This window comes from Pelobates fuscus, chromosome 9 (genome assembly GCF_036172605.1).
Source record: "Pelobates fuscus isolate aPelFus1 chromosome 9, aPelFus1.pri, whole genome shotgun sequence".
NCBI classification, from domain to species: domain Eukaryota; kingdom Metazoa; phylum Chordata; class Amphibia; order Anura; family Pelobatidae; genus Pelobates; species Pelobates fuscus.
Window position 1 is genome coordinate 9,573,042 of NC_086325.1, and position 18,152 is coordinate 9,591,193.

Genomic DNA, 18,152 nt, shown 5'->3' on the forward strand with positions numbered 1-18,152 from the left:
AAACTGATACTACCTACTAAACACAAAACACACACACACAGATACTATCGAGTAAACACAAACCCACACAGTACCAACAAAACACACACACAGACACAGATACTACCTACTAAATACAAAACACACACACACACACTACATACTAAACACAAAACACACACAAACTGATACCGACTAAACACAAACCCACACACTACCTACAAAACACACACAAACACACACACACACACTGATACTACCTACTAAACACAAAACACACACACACTACATACTAAACACAAAACACACACAAACTGATACTACTGACTAAACACAAACCCACACACTACCTACAAAACACACACACACACACTGATACTACCTACTAAACACAAAACACACACACCCTACTAAACACAAAACACACACACAGATACTATCGACTAAACACAAACCCACACACTACCTACAAAACACACACACACACACACACACACCATGCTAAACACAAAACACACACAAACTGATACTGCTAAACACAAACCCACACACTACCTACAGAACACACACACACACACACACTGATACTACCTACTAAACACAAAACACACACACACACACACACACTGATACTACCTACTAAACACAAAATACACACACACACAGATACAACCTACTAAATACAATAAAAAAACACACAAACACTATGTGCTAAACACACACACAGTTTATGCCCACAGAGAGATCATACATCTATATCACACCATCTCAGTAACACAGGGACATATAACACATGGCTGGGACTTTTAACCCTTTCAGATCCTGACGTGTATTTCAGATTTGCTAAATCAGCTGGTGTGGCCCCTGTGGCTCTAATAAACACAACCCCCACCCAGCACCCTGGGGACTCAGTCCATGGATTCCTGCTGACTGAGCAGGAGGATAAAGCAATGGGCAGGTTTACCCAGCCACCCACTCTCCCTGCCTGTAAATCCTCATTAAATGCCACCCTGACTCATAGTATCCAGCAGGCAGGCTGGCACAGAGCTGGCACAGGGATACACAGTATACACACAGGGATACACAGTAACAATCTACATACCAGGATGGTATCCTCACACACAGCTCCCACTCCCAGCACAGCAAGCCAGGATCCTGCAAACTGTACAATCCCAGGTCAATGACTCCCAGCAGATTATCCAGGGTGATAGAAGTGACTGTGCTGCTGCTTTGTTAGCTTCTAATCCACGCATGCTCCCTAACAATGGTACAATCACCATAACCACTCCCTTCTCTCCTGTCATTGGCCAAGGCTGCTATAACATGCAAATTAGCTGACATTAGCCCCGCCCAATTTACCCCCAACACTCCTCTCCTCCCCCCCCCCCCCCCCCCCCCTCCCCCCCCCCAATATTCCCAAATTCTTCCCTTCTGTTACAAAGTATCTGGAAGACATTATTTCCCTAAATTTAGCAGAACCCACCATAGACAGGAAATGAATCAAATCAATATTTATATTATTACATATCCTCTCTTTGTATCAAACCTTTGGTTATTGTTTACAGACCAGAAGATAATAATAATAATCATAATAATAATAATAACAATATAAATAATAATAATAATAATAACAGAGAAAGAAAGATTGACAATTAAATGAAATGTACAGTGAGCTGCCATCATTTAGCACTTTATTAGGTAAAAGTGGGATTTATAACCCAAATGTAAAGCCTCAATAATAAACCAAATAGTTTTATTTTCATCTAAAATCACTTTTTATTTTTAATGATAAATTCATAATTCACAACTTTACTAACAGCACCAGCCAGACTCCTGCAGGGAGAGAACTTTAAATATATTAAATGGAAAAGGGTAGAATTATGCAAAAACACAGAAACCAGAGCAGAATGGAGGCGCGGAATGAGGAAATAGCACCTTACCAAGAGGCTGGTAGACACAAGGAACAGCCTTCCAGTGGGAGCGGTAACAGCGATATAGAAAGGGTAGTAGATACCTGGAACAGCCTTCCAGTGGGAGTGGTGACAGCGATATAGAAAGGGTAGTAGATACCTGGAATAGCCTTACAGTGGGAGCATTAACAGTGATACAGAAAGGGTAGTAGATACCTGGAATAGCCTTCCAGTGGGAGCAGTAACAGTGATATAGAAAGGGTAGTAGATACCTGGAATAGCCTTCCAGTGGAAGCAGTAACATTGATATAGAAAGGGTAGTAGATACCTGGAATAGCCTTCCAGTGGGAGCAGTAACATTGATATAGAAAGGGTAGTAGATACCTGGAATAGCCTTCCAGTGGGAGCAGTAACAGTGATATAGAAAGGGTAGTAGATACCTGGAATAGCCTTCCAGTGGGAGCGGTGACAGTGATATAGAAAGGGTAGTAGATACCTGGAATAGCCTTCCAGTGGGAGCAGTAACATTGATATAGAAAGGGTAGTAGATACCTGGAATAGCCTTCCAGTGGGAGCAGTAACAGTGATATAGAAAGGGTAGTAGATACCTGGAATAGCCTTCCAGTGGGAGCAGTAACATTGATATAGAAAGGGTAGTAGATACCTGGAATAGCCTTCCAGTGGGAGCAGTAACATTGATATAGAAAGGGTAGTAGATACCTGGAATAGCCTTCCAGTGGGAGCAGTAACAGTGATATAGAAAGGGTAGTAGATACCTGGAATAGCCTTCCAGTGGGAGCGGTGACAGTGATAGAGAAAGGGTAGTAGATACCTGGAATAGCCTTCCAGTGGGAGCGGTGACAGTGATAGAGAAAGGGTAGTAGTCTGGAATAGCCTTCCAGTGGGAGCGGTGACAGTGATATAGAAAGGGTAGTAGATACCTGGAATAGCCTTCCAGTGGAAGCAGTAACATTGATATAGAAAGGGTAGTAGATACCTGGAATAGCCTTCCAGTGGGAGCAGTAACATTGATATAGAAAGGGTAGTAGATACCTGGAATAGCCTTCCAGTGGGAGCAGTAACAGTGATATAGAAAGGGTAGTAGATACCTGGAATAGCCTTCCAGTGGGAGCGGTGACAGTGATATAGAAAGGGTAGTAGATACCTGGAATAGCCTTCCAGTGGGAGCGGTAACAGCGATATAGAAAGGGTAGTAGATACCTGGAATAGCCTTCCAGTGGGAGCATTAACAGTAACATAGAAAGGGTAGTAGATACCTGGAATAGCCTTCCAGTGGGATCAGTAACAGTGATATAGAAAGGGTAGTAGATACCTGGAATAGCCTTCCAGTGGGAGCATTAACAGTGATATAGAAAGGGTAATAGATACCTGGAATAGCCTTCCAGTGGAAGCAGTAACATTGATATAGAAAGGGTAGTAGATACCTGGAATAGCCTTCCAGTGGGAGCAGTAACATTGATATAGAAAGGGTAGTAGATACCTGGAATAGCCTTCCAGTGGGAGCAGTAACAGTGATATAGAAAGGGTAGTAGATACCTGGAATAGCCTTCCAGTGGGAGCATTAACAGTGATATAGAAAGGGTAGTAGATACCTGGAATAGCCTTCCAGTGGGAGCAGTAACAGTAATATAGAAAGGGTAGTAGATACCTGGATTAGCCTTCCAGTGGGAGCATTAACAGTGATATAGAAAGGGTAGTAGATACCTGGAATAGCCTTCCAGTGGGAGCGGTAACAGTGATACAGAAAGGGTAGTAGATACCTGGAATAGCCTTCCAGTGGGAGCGGTGACAGCGATATAGAAAGGGTAGTAGATACCTGCAATAGCCTTCCAGTGGGAGCAGTAACAGTGATATAGAAAGGGTAGTAGATACCTGGAATAGGCTTCCAGTGGGAGCAGTAACAGTGATATAGAAAGGGTAGTAGATACCTGGAATAGCCTTCCAGTGGGAGCAGTAACAGTGATATAGAAAGGGTAGTAGATACCTGGAATAGCCTTCCAGTGGGAGCATTAACAGTGATATAGAAAGGGTAGTAGATACCTGGAATAGCCTTCCAGTGGGAGCAGTAACAGTGATATAGAAAGGGTAGTAGATACCTGGATTAGCCTTCCAGTGGGAGCATTAACAGTGATATAGAAAGGGTAGTAGATACCTGGAATAGCCTTCCAGTGGGAGCGGTAACAGTGATACAGAAAGGGTAGTAGATACCTGGAATAGCCTTCCAGTGGGAGCAGTAACAGTGATATAGAAAGGGTAGTAGATACCTGGAATAGCCTTCCAGTGGGAGCGGTGACAGCGATATAGAAAGGGTAGTAGATACCTGGAATAGCCTTCCAGTGGGAGCATTAACAGTGATATAGAAAGGGTAGTAGATACCTGGAATAGCCTTCCAGTGGGAGCAGTAACAGTGATATAGAAAGGGTAGTAGATACCTGGAATAGCCTTCCAGTGGGAGCAGTAACAGTGATATAGAAAGGGTAGTAGATACCTGGAATAGCCTTCCAGTGGGAGCAGTAACAGTGATATAGAAAGGGTAGTAGATACCTGGAATAGCCTTCCAGTGGGAGCATTAACAGTGATATAGAAAGGGTAGTAGATACCTGGAATAGCCTTCCAGTGGGAGCAGTAACAGTGATATAGAAAGGGTAGTAGATACCTGGATTAGCCTTCCAGTGGGAGCATTAACAGTGATATAGAAAGGGTAGTAGATACCTGGAATAGCCTTCCAGTGGGAGCGGTAACAGTGATACAGAAAGGGTAGTAGATACCTGGAATAGCCTTCCAGTGGGAGCAGTAACAGTGATATAGAAAGGGTAGTAGATACCTGGAATAGCCTTCCAGTGGGAGCGGTGACAGCGATATAGAAAGGGTAGTAGATACCTGGAATAGCCTTCCAGTGGGAGCATTAACAGTGATATAGAAAGGGTAGTAGATACCTGGAATAGCCTTCCAGTGGGAGCAGTAACATTGATATAGAAAGGGTAGTAGATACCTGGAATAGCCTTCCAGTGGGAGCAGTAACAGTGATATAGAAAGGGTAGTAGATACCTGGAATAGCCTCCGAGTGGGAGCAGTAACATTGATATAGAAAGGGTAGTAGATACCTGGAATAGCCTTCCAGTGGGAGCAGTAACAGTGATATAGAAAGGGTAGTAGATACCTGGAATAGCCTTCCAGTGGGAGCATTAACAGTGATATAGAAAGGGTAGTAGATACCTGGAATAGCCTTCCAGTGGGAGCAGTAACAGTGATATAGAAAGGGTAGTAGATACCTGGAATAGCCTTCCAGTGGGAGCAGTAACAGTGATATAGAAAGGGTAGTAGATACCTGGAATAGCCTTCCAGTGGGAGCAGTAACAGTGATATAGAAAGGGTAGTAGATACCTGGATTAGCCTTCCAGTGGGAGCATTAACAGTGATATAGAAAGGGTAGTAGATACCTGGAATAGCCTTCCAGTGGGAGCGGTAACAGTGATACAGAAAGGGTAGTAGATACCTGGAATAGCCTTCCAGTGGGAGCAGTAACAGTGATATAGAAAGGGTAGTAGATACCTGGAATAGCCTTCCAGTGGGAGCGGTGACAGCGATATAGAAAGGGTAGTAGATACCTGGAATAGCCTTCCAGTGGGAGCATTAACAGTGATATAGAAAGGGTAGTAGATACCTGGAATAGCCTTCCAGTGGGAGCAGTAACATTGATATAGAAAGGGTAGTAGATACCTGGAATAGCCTTCCAGTGGGAGCAGTAACAGTGATATAGAAAGGGTAGTAGATACCTGGAATAGCCTCCGAGTGGGAGCAGTAACATTGATATAGAAAGGGTAGTAGATACCTGGAATAGCCTTCCAGTGGGAGCAGTAACAGTGATATAGAAAGGGTAGTAGATACCTGGAATAGCCTCCGAGTGGGAGCAGTAACATTGATATAGAAAGGGTAGTAGATACCTGGAATAACCTTTCAGTGGGAGCAGTAACAGTGATATGGAAAGGGTAGTAGATACCTGGAATAGCCTTCCAGTGAGAGCAGTAACATTGATATACAAAGGGTAGTAGATACCTGGAATAGCATTCCAGTGGGAGCAGTAACATTGATATAGAAAGGGTAGTAGATACCTGGAATAGCCTTTCAGTGGGAGCAGTAACAGTGATATAGAAAGGGTAGTAGATACCTGGAATAGCCTTCAAGTGGGAGCAGTAACATTGATATAGAAAGGGTAGTAGATACCTGGAATAGCCTTCCAGTGGGAGCAGTAACAGTGATATAGAAAGGGTAGGAGATACCTGGAATAGCCTTCCAGTGGGAGCAGTAACAGTGATATAGAAAGGGTAGTAGATACCTGGAATAGCCTTCCAGTGGGAGCAGTAACAGTGATATAGAAAGGGTAGTAGATACGTGGAATAGTCTTCCACTGGGAGCAGTAACAGGGATATAGAAAGGGTAGTAGATACCTGGAATAGCCTTCCAGTGGAAGCAGCAATGGTGATATAGAAAGGGTAGTAGATACCTGGAATAGCCTTCCAGTGGGAGCGGTAAAAGCGATATAGAAAGTGTAGTAGATACCTGATATAGAAAGGGTAGTAGATACCTGGAATAGCCGTCCAGTTGGAGCAGTAACAGTGATATAGAAAGGGTAGTAGATACCTGGAATAGCCTTCCAGTGGGAGCAGTAACAGCGATATAGAAACAGTAGTAGATATCTGGAATAGCCTTCCAGTGGAAGCAGTAACAGCGATATAGAAAGGGTAATAGATACGTGGAAAAGTCTTCCACTGGGAGCAGTAACAGTGATATAGAAAGGGTAGTAGATACCTGGAATAGCCTTCCAGTAGGAGCGGTAAAAGCGATATAGAAAGGGTAGTAGATACCTGATATAGAAAGGGTAGTAGATACCTGGAATAGCCTTCCAGTGGGAGCAGTAACAGTGATATAGAAAGGGTAGTAGATACCTGCAATAGCCTTCCAGTTGGAGCAGTAACAGTGATATAGAAAGGGTAGTAGATACCTGGAATAGCCTTCCAGTGGGAGCAGTAACAGCGATATAGAAAGGGTAGTAAATACCGGGAATAGCCTTCCAGTGGGAGCAGTAACAGTGAAATAGAAAGGGTAGTAGATACCTGGAATAGCCTTCCAGTGGGACCAGTAACAGTGATATAGAAAGGGTAATAGATACCTGGAATAGCCTTCCAGTGGGAGCAGTAACAGTGATATAGAAAGGGTAGTAGATACCTGGAATAGCCTTCCAGTGGGAGCAGTAACAGTGATATAGAAAGGGTAGTAGATACCTGGAATAGCCTTCCAGTGGGACCAGTAACAGTGATATAGAAAGGGTAGTAAATACCTGGAATAGTCATCCAGTGGGAGCAGTAACAGCGATATAGAAAGGGTAGTAGATCCCGGGAATAGCCTTCCAGTGAGAGAAGTAACAGTGAAATAGAAAGGGTAGTAGATACCTGGAATAGCCTCCCAGTGGGAGCAGTAAAGGCTAACAGTGATATAGACAATTAGAAGCTTGGAAGCTGAATAATAGCATGATGAACAGATCTGTTGAGCCAGAGGGAGGCCAGGCTGAGTGTGAGTAAATATATGTGAGTATAAGGTGCTGTAAGATATGGTTATAATTTGCCATTAAACGGACAGTAGATCTTTTATAACGTTACTGCAAGCAATTAGCCTATTCTGCTGATATGCGAGGCTGTAATAATCTAAACCATCAGACAGACTTACTGCTCTCTGAAATATAATCTATCCGTTGCATCTACAGCTATGGTAGGCAGGCTGCCATACAGATTGTATGAAAAGGTTTGTCCCTCCCAGGCGTAGATTCATTCTCAGATTTAGTCTGCTAAATAGACTTTGAAGAAGGAGACTTGCTTGTGTGCTAGTAAAGGGCTGAATAATGTCACAGTAATAGAGCCATATTTATTAACACCAGACTGGGACAATTCCTGCCCAAAGTGTTCGATTTTCCTAGATTCTATTGGTTGCTATGGCCATTTAGGATTTAATGCAACTCCGACATAACATAAACAAAGGGATCCCGTGTCATGAGACGTAACTGTCCCTTTAAGATGTTTTTAAGTTTTGGTTGCAGTAAATGACCGTGGACTGACGGAGATGCAGTTAATCCAGTCACAGTTATGATGTCTCCGCCAAGGAACAGGAAGCCATGACATTATGGCCAATTATTACACAGAGAGCGCTGTGCATAGCGGACCCTCTATAGGGACTAGGGGGACATGGCGGCCCCTTTTTCAACAAGCTTTATTTATATACAATGAACATTGGGGTGTGGGGGGGCATATTGCTGTGTCGTGGACGGTCCTTTCTTTGTACATCTCACATCTTCTTTGTGAAGACTTTTTATATCTTTCACTCCTTCAGAAATAACATTAAACATGGGAACTAAAAAAAAAAAAATATTCACAGTTTTTGGTAACGCTGAGTTTTCGTAACAAATTAGTAATGAGAATTCGGACATCAGATTTTTAGGTTTTTTTTTGTCAGGGAAAACGAGATCCCGGCTCTACGATAGCAAGTGTTGGCAGCTTCCTCCATCATTCATGCAATTAAAGCGTTGTAGTCCCTTCAGGGTTTTCAGACTTAAACTTTTAGTGGAACTCTGACACAATTAATGTTGTAATTTAAGAATACGGGAAAATGTGCAATTTAAATAATCTAAGCTTTAGGGTGAATGTAATTTGCGAACAGCCCCAGTGCGAGCGTCAGCCAATACTGCTGTGTGTGAAATGGAATAAAATGTTTATATATTGACGCAGTTCACTGTTTAGTGGGTAAATCCTCTAATATCACATATGTGCTTCACTCGTCCACGCGCTAGTTACCAACGTAGACTGTTATAAACTCATGGATCACTGGCGGCCATCTCGTAAAACGAAATTAATATCACTTACAGAACGGACAGATAAGAGCTCCGTGAAGTAACAGTGAGATGGGAAAAATCGATTCTTTCAGCTTAAAATCTTGTTAACGTAGCCTGGGACAGAAACTCCTGCTCTAATCAATCAAACACAAAAAAGCAAAACATTCCACATTAAAATGACATCAGCAAAATCACCATCTCATTACGTGTGTGCCTGCGAAACGCCATTTAGGAACCACAATAGACAACAGGCAGCAGGACGCTGCGCTTTCTCCCGAGAACCATTTTACCTGTTAGAATGATTCCCATAGCTTTCCATTATTGGTGAAATAATAGTAATAACTGGAAATGTTTTTACCAGTCATTAAAATCGTTGAACCATTCGAGGGTGTACTGATAGTACATTTATGCCATGTGGAAAAATTATATTCGACCAAAACATTTTTTCTAAAAATGAAATTTAGTTCGGAATCTCCGACACATAATCAGCTGACGGTTCCGCTCATCCAAATATCGTCCAGGAAAATTATTTGGAAAACAATTTCAGGTGAAAACAGGCCAATTATCGCACTGCAAAATGAATACATTAATATAGAAATGATAAATGTTTTGTATAATTCAAATGTATAAATAATATATATATATTGTGCAGTACACTGATAGGAACATTTTCCAACTATTTAGTTCACAGATCAAGTGAGAAAATGTAGGGAACACAGGAGCATCAGTAAATAAAATGATAAAAAAATATATATATGTATACAGACACTCCTCACTTACTGACCGGGTTCCGTTCCTACGACCCGGTCATAGAACAAAATGGTCGGTAAGTGAGGAGTGAAGGGATTCCCTGCTCAGCTGCGTTCTTCTATATTTGGGGAAATATCCGCAGCAGAGCAGGGAATCCCTCTAATTCCCACGACAGCTCGCACTTACTACCCCACAAGAGAGCCGGTCGTAAGTGCGAGTTGTTGTAAAGCAGGTAGGTCGTAAAACGAGGACCTCCTGTATATAACAATTTTTTAATGCTCGTCCTGGTTTTCCCTCTGTTGGTCACTTCTCACTGGATTTGTGAATAAAATCAACATTAAATGACTGTCCGCTAACCATTAATCCTATTTTTTCCCATAAGCCATACATTTTTTAGCGCCATTAGCGGAACGCCATAACTCGAGTCAAACGAACAAGTTTAGCCATCGCGCTAGTTATTTGCTCGGTTATACGTCCGTATAGCATTTCGGAGATATGGAGTTCGATCGATCAGCCAATAGGCCGACATTTAGACGAATTGCAATTTGGGTCAAACCGAATTCACAGTTCTAGAGAATAGAGACATCGTTTCAGGTTTTAAATGACACCAGACACTATAAGGGCTTTAGTGGAACAATCACTTGTAAGATCTGGCAAAATGTGGCCTAATGTAGGGGAATAATACGGAAGATGGACAATTCTTTCGTTATATTTGATGGGGATTGTGAATGTTTGCGGTGGGGAACGCTGGCAGTTTAGTTATTTTTTGCTAACACTTTCAAAGTCCTTGTCAGTTGTCCACAATTACCAATCGAATGTCTAATCACCTACTGCTTTATATAGAAATCTCCGAACCATTTCTCAGCTTTCTCAGAATTCCCTGACGTATTTGCGCCAAATATTTAGAATTTCATTACTGAAGTTGGAAAAAGCAACATTAAATAAATCAATGAATTAAATTGTGACGGCTTTGCTCACAGCACAGATAAAACCTGGCAGGGTGAAATAACTTTACATTGCTGTCAATTTATCAGAACATTTCACAATAAGGAGAACGTTTCATGCGTTGATCAAGGAAAAGGTGTGCATCTATTTATGTTGAGCTTAGAGTGTCCCTATGCAGTAGATTCAGCCCCTCCCTTTTTAAAGAACAAAATGATAATATTTTTTCAACAATTAGCATTACCTGTAATCCGGAGTCGGGACAGTCTCCCTGTTATGAGATGATCCGGACAGATGTACGTGATGATCTGACAATCTGAGGATTCCCAGAGAGAGTTATTAGAATCTACTGACAATGATAGCAATCTATTACACTGTCACAGAGAGAGGAGGCAGCATCAATACACAAAAACAGTACAGAAAGATAAAGTGTCCCTTTAAGAACGATATGAATTGATCCAAATGATATGATTTTACACTGTGGCATTGATTTCACTCAGTATTAAGACTCATCGTATCACAGCGGAGGGAAGGGTTCTCTACAGTAGGAACAATAAACATACAGAATTCGCTACAGAAAGAGCTTTTCTTATAAGATTCTATAGATATTTCTTTAAAAAATGGCCTGGATGGGTTTTTAATAAAATCAGAATATTAAAGATAATATGTATGTGAAGAGCGTATCGATCCAAGGAGAACCCTGATTGCTATGATTGAGACAATAAGTATTTTCTATTTTTTCGGGGGGAGAGGGTATAATTGTTTAATGCATTATATTGGGATTTATTTATACTTTTTCCTTTCTTCTTGATGGACAGCATACAGAGATGTCTCTTAAAGGTTGGACTCTTTTTTCAACCTCGATTACTAAGTAACAATGTAACTATGTATTCTGCCGCAGTCCGATCTCATGGCCCTAAAATCAATATTCACTGTGAATTCAAAGTGGCATCAAGATTAATTCAAAATGTTAGTCTAAAACAGACAACGTGGAAAAATTCTCCAATTCAGCTTTGTTTTTAGGTCGCCATCCTTGGCATCACATTTAAAATTCACTTTGTTTGTAAATTACAAATTGTTGCAAAGTAAAAACGTAGCAGTAATATTTGGGACATTTTATACGAGAATAGCAAGTCGTTGTTTTATTCCCATGTATATGTTTATACGTATGAATAAGTCCTCCCACAGCCCTGTGTTAGTTATCTCAGGATATCACTCTGTGCGTCTGAGCTCCACAAAACAATCTATTTGTGTCATTGAAATTATTCACCAAACACGGAATTGTGGTGAATCAATCACCAAATTCACAAATTCTGGGAGAAGAAAATTGTCCAACCCAGCAATTCTTTTCAAATTTTGATTGTCAGCTCACCAGCACTGCGAGGGCATAAATCCATAATAATCTCCCAATAAAATGATGTACTTTTCCTAGACGAGTGGGGTTCGGTTGTTACCCTAAAGTGAGTGGCTTTCCTCTTTAATGGCTGGCGTATAGCTGATTATACTGCTGACCCGTGCTATGTGCTTTTTATAACTGTGATTTAGTAAAGGTTGTCGCCCGTCTGTGCCAGCATTGTACATATTGATGATGCTGTTAGATGTCAGTTTCCTAAAATAAATAAAAATTAAATGACAAATATCAATATACACTGCTCAAAAAAAAATAAAGGGAACACTTAAACAACACAATGTAACTCCAAGTCAATCACACTTCTGTGAAATCAAACTGTCCACTGAGGAAGCAACACTGAGTGACAATCAATTTCACATGCTGTTGTGCAAATGGGATAGACACCTGGTGGCAATTAGCAAGACACCCCCAATAAAGGAGTGGTTCTGCACAGACCACCTCTCAGTTCCTATGCTTCCTGGCTGATGTTTTGTTCACTTTTGAATACTGGCAGTGCTTTCACTCTAGTGGTAGCATGAGACGGAGTCTACAACCCACACAAGTGGCTCAGGTAGTGCAGCTCATCCAGGATGGCACATCAATGCGAGCTGTGGCATAAGGTTTTCTGTGTCTGTCAGTGTAGTGTCCAGAGCATGGAGGCGCTACCAGGAGACAGGTCAGTACATCAGGAGACGTGGAGGAGGCCGTAGAAGGGCAACAACCCAATAGCAGGACCGCTACCTCCGCCTTTGTGCAAGGAACAGGAGGAGCACTGCCAGAGCCCTGCAAAATGACCTCCAGCAGGCCACAAATGTGCATGTGTCTGCTCAAACGATCAGAAACAGACTCCATGAGGGTTGTATGAGGGCCCGACGTCCACAGGTGGGGGTTGTTACAGCCCAACACCGTGCAGGATGTTTGGCATTTGCCAGAGAACACCAAGACTGGCAAATTCGCCACTGGAACCCTGTGCACTACACAGATGAAAGCAGGTTCACACTGAGCACATGTGACAGACGTGACAGAGTCTGGAGACGCCGTGGAGAACGTTCTGCTGCCTGCAACATCCTCCAGCATGACCGGTTTGGCAGTGGGTCAGTAATGGTATGGGGTGGCATTTCTTTGGGGGGCCACACAGCACTCCATGTGCTTGCCAGAGGTAGCCTGACTGCCATTAGGTACTGAGATGAGATCCTCAGACCCCTTGTGAGATCATATGCTGGTGCGGTTGGCCCTGGGTTCCTCCTAATACAAGACAATGCTAGACCTCATGTGGCTGGAGTGTGTCAGCAGTTCCTGCAAGATGAAGGCATTGATGTTATGGACTGGCCCGCCCGTTCCCGAGACCTGAATCCAATTGAGCACATCTGGGACATCATGTCTCGCTCCATCCACCAACGTCACGTTGCACCACAGACTGTCCAGGAGTTGGCAGATGCTTTAGTCCAGGTCTGGGATGAGATCCCTCAGGAGACCATCTGCCACCTCACCAGGAGCATGCACAGGCATTGAAGGGAGGTCATACAGGCACGTGGAGGCCACACACACTACTGAGCCTCATTTTGACTTGTTTTAAGGGCATTACATCAAAGTTGGATCAGCCTGTAGTGTCTTTTTCCACTTTAATTTTGAGTGTGACTCCAAATCCAGACCTCCATGGGTTGAAAATTTTGATTTCCATTTTTTTATTTTTGTGTGATTTTGTTGTCAGCAAATTCAACTATGTAAAGAACAAAGTATTTCAGAAGAATATTTAATTTATTCAGATCTAGGACGTGTTATTTTTGTGTTCCCTTTATTTTTTTGAGCAGTGTATAATACCGGGGATTTTCACTAAAGTATAAATTGTCCAAAATTAAACGTGAATTCACAGTTTAGCAATTAAGTTGAGAACGTTGCTGACTTGGAGTCCTCTTCCAGTTTCGCATGGTGGCCTAAACTCCAAGATTCACTTTGATTCCCCAACAATTCGCAGGTTAGTGCATAACCCTGACGGCAAATTTAACCCTTTGAGAGCCAGATTGGGCTGCTCCTGGCGCAGAGAGGGTTCGCTGATGGCAGGCGCCAGTCAACAGCTGAGCTCACTCTCTCTCTGCTTATTAACCTCAAGGAGTCAATGGAGGGTTAAACGATATTCCAGGAGGCGGTGCAGGAGAAACGCCAGAGATCATGCTAAGGCCAGGCTGTGCTCATGGCTGGGTGTGTATGGAGTGACTCACCTCCTTGGTGTTTGTGGTAATAGCCGCTGCTTTAAATGGCAGGGAGGAGGGCTGCATTGGCTGCTACCGAGCTCATTTAACCTGTTCAGTGCAATAGCATCGCTCAAACCCTGACAGTCCAATGGTTAATGGAGACTGGGTCCTCTTCTTAGGGAATAAACATGTCATGGCAAGTTAAATAAAACAGATTTAAAGAGCTTGTTATGAGCACAGGCACAGCGCCCCCTGGCTGCACTCTGAGTATTGTGTTCAGTTCTATAGAGCAGATCCCAAGAGGACATAGAGAGGTAGTGATAGTACTATATAGATCCCCGGTAAGATCTCACCTAGAGTATTGTGTTCAGTTCTATAGAGCAGAACCCAGAAGGATATAGAGAGGTAGTGATAGTACTATATAGATCCCCGGTAAGATCTCACCTAGAGTATTGTGTTCAGTTCTATAGAGCAGATCCCAGGAGGATATAGAGAGGTAGTGATAGTACTTTATAGATCCCCGGTAAGATCTCACCTAGAGTATTGTGTTCAGTTCTTTAGAGCAGATCCCAGGAGGACATAGAGTGGTAGTGATAGTACTTTATAGATCCCTGGTAAGATCTCACCTAGAGTATTGTGTTCAGTTCTATAGAGCAGATCCCAGGAGGACATAGAGAGGTAGTGATAGTACTTTATAGATCCCGGTAAGATCTCACCTAGAGTATTGTGTTCAGTTCTATAGAGCAGATCCCAGGAGGACATAGAGAGGTAGTGATAGTACTTTATAGATCCCCGGTAAGATCTCACCTAGAGTATTGTGTTCAGTTCTATAGAGTAGATCCCAGGAGGACATAGAGAGGTAGTGATAGTACTTTATAGATCCCCGGTAAGATCTCACCTAGAGTATTGTGTTCAGTTCTATAGAGCAGATCCCAGGACATAGAGAGGTAGTGATAGTACTTTATAGATCCCCGGTAAGATCTCACCTAGAGTATTGTGTTCAGTTCTATAGAGCAGATCCATGGAGGACATAGAGAGGTAGTGATAGTACTTTATAGATCCCCAGTAAGATCTCACCTAGAGTATTGTGTTCAGTTCTATAGAGCAGATCCCAGGAGGACATAGAGAGGTAGTGATAGCACTTTATAGATCCCTGGTAAGATCTCACCTAGAGTATTGTGTTCAGTTCTATAGAGCAGATCCCAGGAGGGCATAGAGAGGTAGTGATAGTACTTTATAGATCCCTGGTAAGATCTCACCTAGAGTATTGTGTTCAGTTCTATAGAGCAGATCCCAGGAGGACATAGAGAGGTAGTGATAGTACTTTATAGATCCCCGGTAAGATCTCACCTAGAGTATTGTGTTCAGTTGTATAGAGCAGATGTATGGAGGACATAGAGAGGTAATGATAGTACTTTATAGATCCCCGGTAAGATCTCACCTAGAGTATTGTGTTCAGTTCTATAGAGCAGATCCCAGGAGGACATAGAGAGGTAGTGATAGTACTTTATAGATCCCTGGTAAGATCTCTCCTAGAGTATTGTGTTCAGTTCTATAGAGCAGATCCCAGGAGGATATAGAGAGGTAGTGATAGTACTTTATAGATCCCCGGTAAGATCTCACCTAGAGTATTGTGTTCAGTTCTATAGAGCAGATCCCAGGAGGACATAGAGAGGTAGTGATAGTACTTTATAGATCCCCGGTAAGATCTCACCTAGAGTATTGTGTGCAGTTCTATAGAGCAGATCCCAGGCGGACATAGAGAGGTAGTGATAGTACTTTATAGATCCCCGGTAAGATCTCACCTAGAGTATTGTGTTCAGTTCTATAGAGCAGATCCCAGGAGGATATAGAGAGGTAGTGATAGTACTTTATAGATCCCCGGTAAGATCTCACCTAGAGTATAGTGTTCAGTTCTATAGAGCAGATCCCAGGAGGACATAGAGAGGTAGTGATAGTACTTTATAGATCCCCGGTAAGATCTCACCTAGAGTATTGTGTTCAGTTCTATAGAGCAGATCCCAGGAGGACATAGAGAGGTAGTGATAGTACTTTATAGATCCCCGGTAAGATCTCACCTAGAGTATTGTGTTCATTTCTATAGAGCAGATCCCAGGAGGACATAGAGAGGTAGTGATAGTACTTTATAGATCCCCGGTAAGATCTCACCTAGAGTATTGTGTTCAGTTCTATAGAGCAGATCCCAGGACATAGAGAGGTAGTGATAGTACTTTATAGATCCCCGGTAAGATCTCACCTAGAGTATTGTGTTCAGTTCTATAGAGCAGATCCCAGGAGGACATAGAGAGGTAGTGATAGTACTTTATAGATCCCCGGTAAGATCTCACCTAGAGTATTGTGTGCAGTTCTATAGAGCAGATCCCAGGCGGACATAGAGAGGTAGTGATAGTACTTTATAGATCCCCGGTAAGATCTCACCTAGAGTATTGTGTTCAGTTCTATAGAGCAGATCCCAGGAGGATATAGAGAGGTAGTGATAGTACTTTATAGATCCCCGGTAAGATCTCACCTAGAGTATTGTGTTCAGTTCTATAGAGCAGATCCCAGGAGGACATAGAGAGGTAGTGATAGTACTTTATAGATCCCCGGTAAGATCTCACCTAGAGTATTGTGTGCAGTTCTATAGAGCAGATCCCAGGCGGACATAGAGAGGTAGTGATAGTACTTTATAGATCCCCGGTAAGATCTCACCTAGAGTATTGTGTTCAGTTCTATAGAGCAGATCCCAGGAGGATATAGAGAGGTAGTGATAGTACTTTATAGATCCCCGGTAAGATCTCACCTAGAGTATTGTGTTCAGTTCTATAGAGCAGAACCCAGAAGGATATAGAGAGGTAGTGATAGTACTATATAGATCCCCGGTAAGATCTCACCTAGAGTATTGTGTTCAGTTCTATAGAGCAGATCCCAGGAGGATATAGAGAGGTAGTGATAGTACTTTATAGATCCCCGGTAAGATCTCACCTAGAGTATTGTGTTCAGTTCTTTAGAGCAGATCCCAGGAGGACATAGAGTGGTAGTGATAGTACTTTATAGATCCCTGGTAAGATCTCACCTAGAGTATTGTGTTCAGTTCTATAGAGCAGATCCCAGGAGGACATAGAGAGGTAGTGATAGTACTTTATAGATCCCGGTAAGATCTCACCTAGAGTATTGTGTTCAGTTCTATAGAGCAGATCCCAGGAGGACATAGAGAGGTAGTGATAGTACTTTATAGATCCCCGGTAAGATCTCACCTAGAGTATTGTGTTCAGTTCTATAGAGTAGATCCCAGGAGGACATAGAGAGGTAGTGATAGTACTTTATAGATCCCCGGTAAGATCTCACCTAGAGTATTGTGTTCAGTTCTATAGAGCAGATCCCAGGACATAGAGAGGTAGTGATAGTACTTTATAGATCCCCGGTAAGATCTCACCTAGAGTATTGTGTTCAGTTCTATAGAGCAGATCCATGGAGGACATAGAGAGGTAGTGATAGTACTTTATAGATCCCCAGTAAGATCTCACCTAGAGTATTGTGTTCAGTTCTATAGAGCAGATCCCAGGAGGACATAGAGAGGTAGTGATAGCACTTTATAGATCCCTGGTAAGATCTCACCTAGAGTATTGTGTTCAGTTCTATAGAGCAGATCCCAGGAGGACATAGAGAGGTAGTGATAGTACTTTATAGATCCCCGGTAAGATCTCACCTAGAGTATTGTGTTCAGTTGTATAGAGCAGATGCATGGAGGACATAGAGAGGTAATGATAGTACTTTATAGATCCCCGGTAAGATCTCACCTAGAGTATTGTGTTCAGTTCTATAGAGCAGATCCCAGGAGGACATAGAGAGGTAGTGATAGTACTTTATAGATCCCTGGTAAGATCTCTCCTAGAGTATTGTGTTCAGTTCTATAGAGCAGATCCCAGGAGGATATAGAGAGGTAGTGATAGTACTTTATAGATCCCCGGTAAGATCTCACCTAGAGTATTGTGTTCAGTTCTATAGAGCAGATCCCAGGAGGACATAGAGAGGTAGTGATAGTACTTTATAGATCCCCGGTAAGATCTCACCTAGAGTATTGTGTT

General features: G+C 42.5%; 1 protein-coding gene across 2 annotated transcripts in view; it reads right to left on the reverse strand.

Moving 5' to 3' along the window:
- NUMBL (NUMB like endocytic adaptor protein) overlaps positions 1–10,757 on the reverse strand; it is an 89,095-nt gene extending 78,338 nt beyond the window's left edge. The window contains exon 1 of one of the 2 annotated variants that reach the window (XM_063431117.1): positions 10,727–10,757. The gene's annotated coding sequence lies outside the window, so the exon portion shown is untranslated. Of the gene's footprint in view, positions 1–1,081; positions 1,208–10,726 lie in introns of those variants that run through there. The other variant, XM_063431116.1, reaches the window with a different exon arrangement.
- Between the last annotated feature and the right edge of the window lie 7,395 nt (positions 10,758–18,152).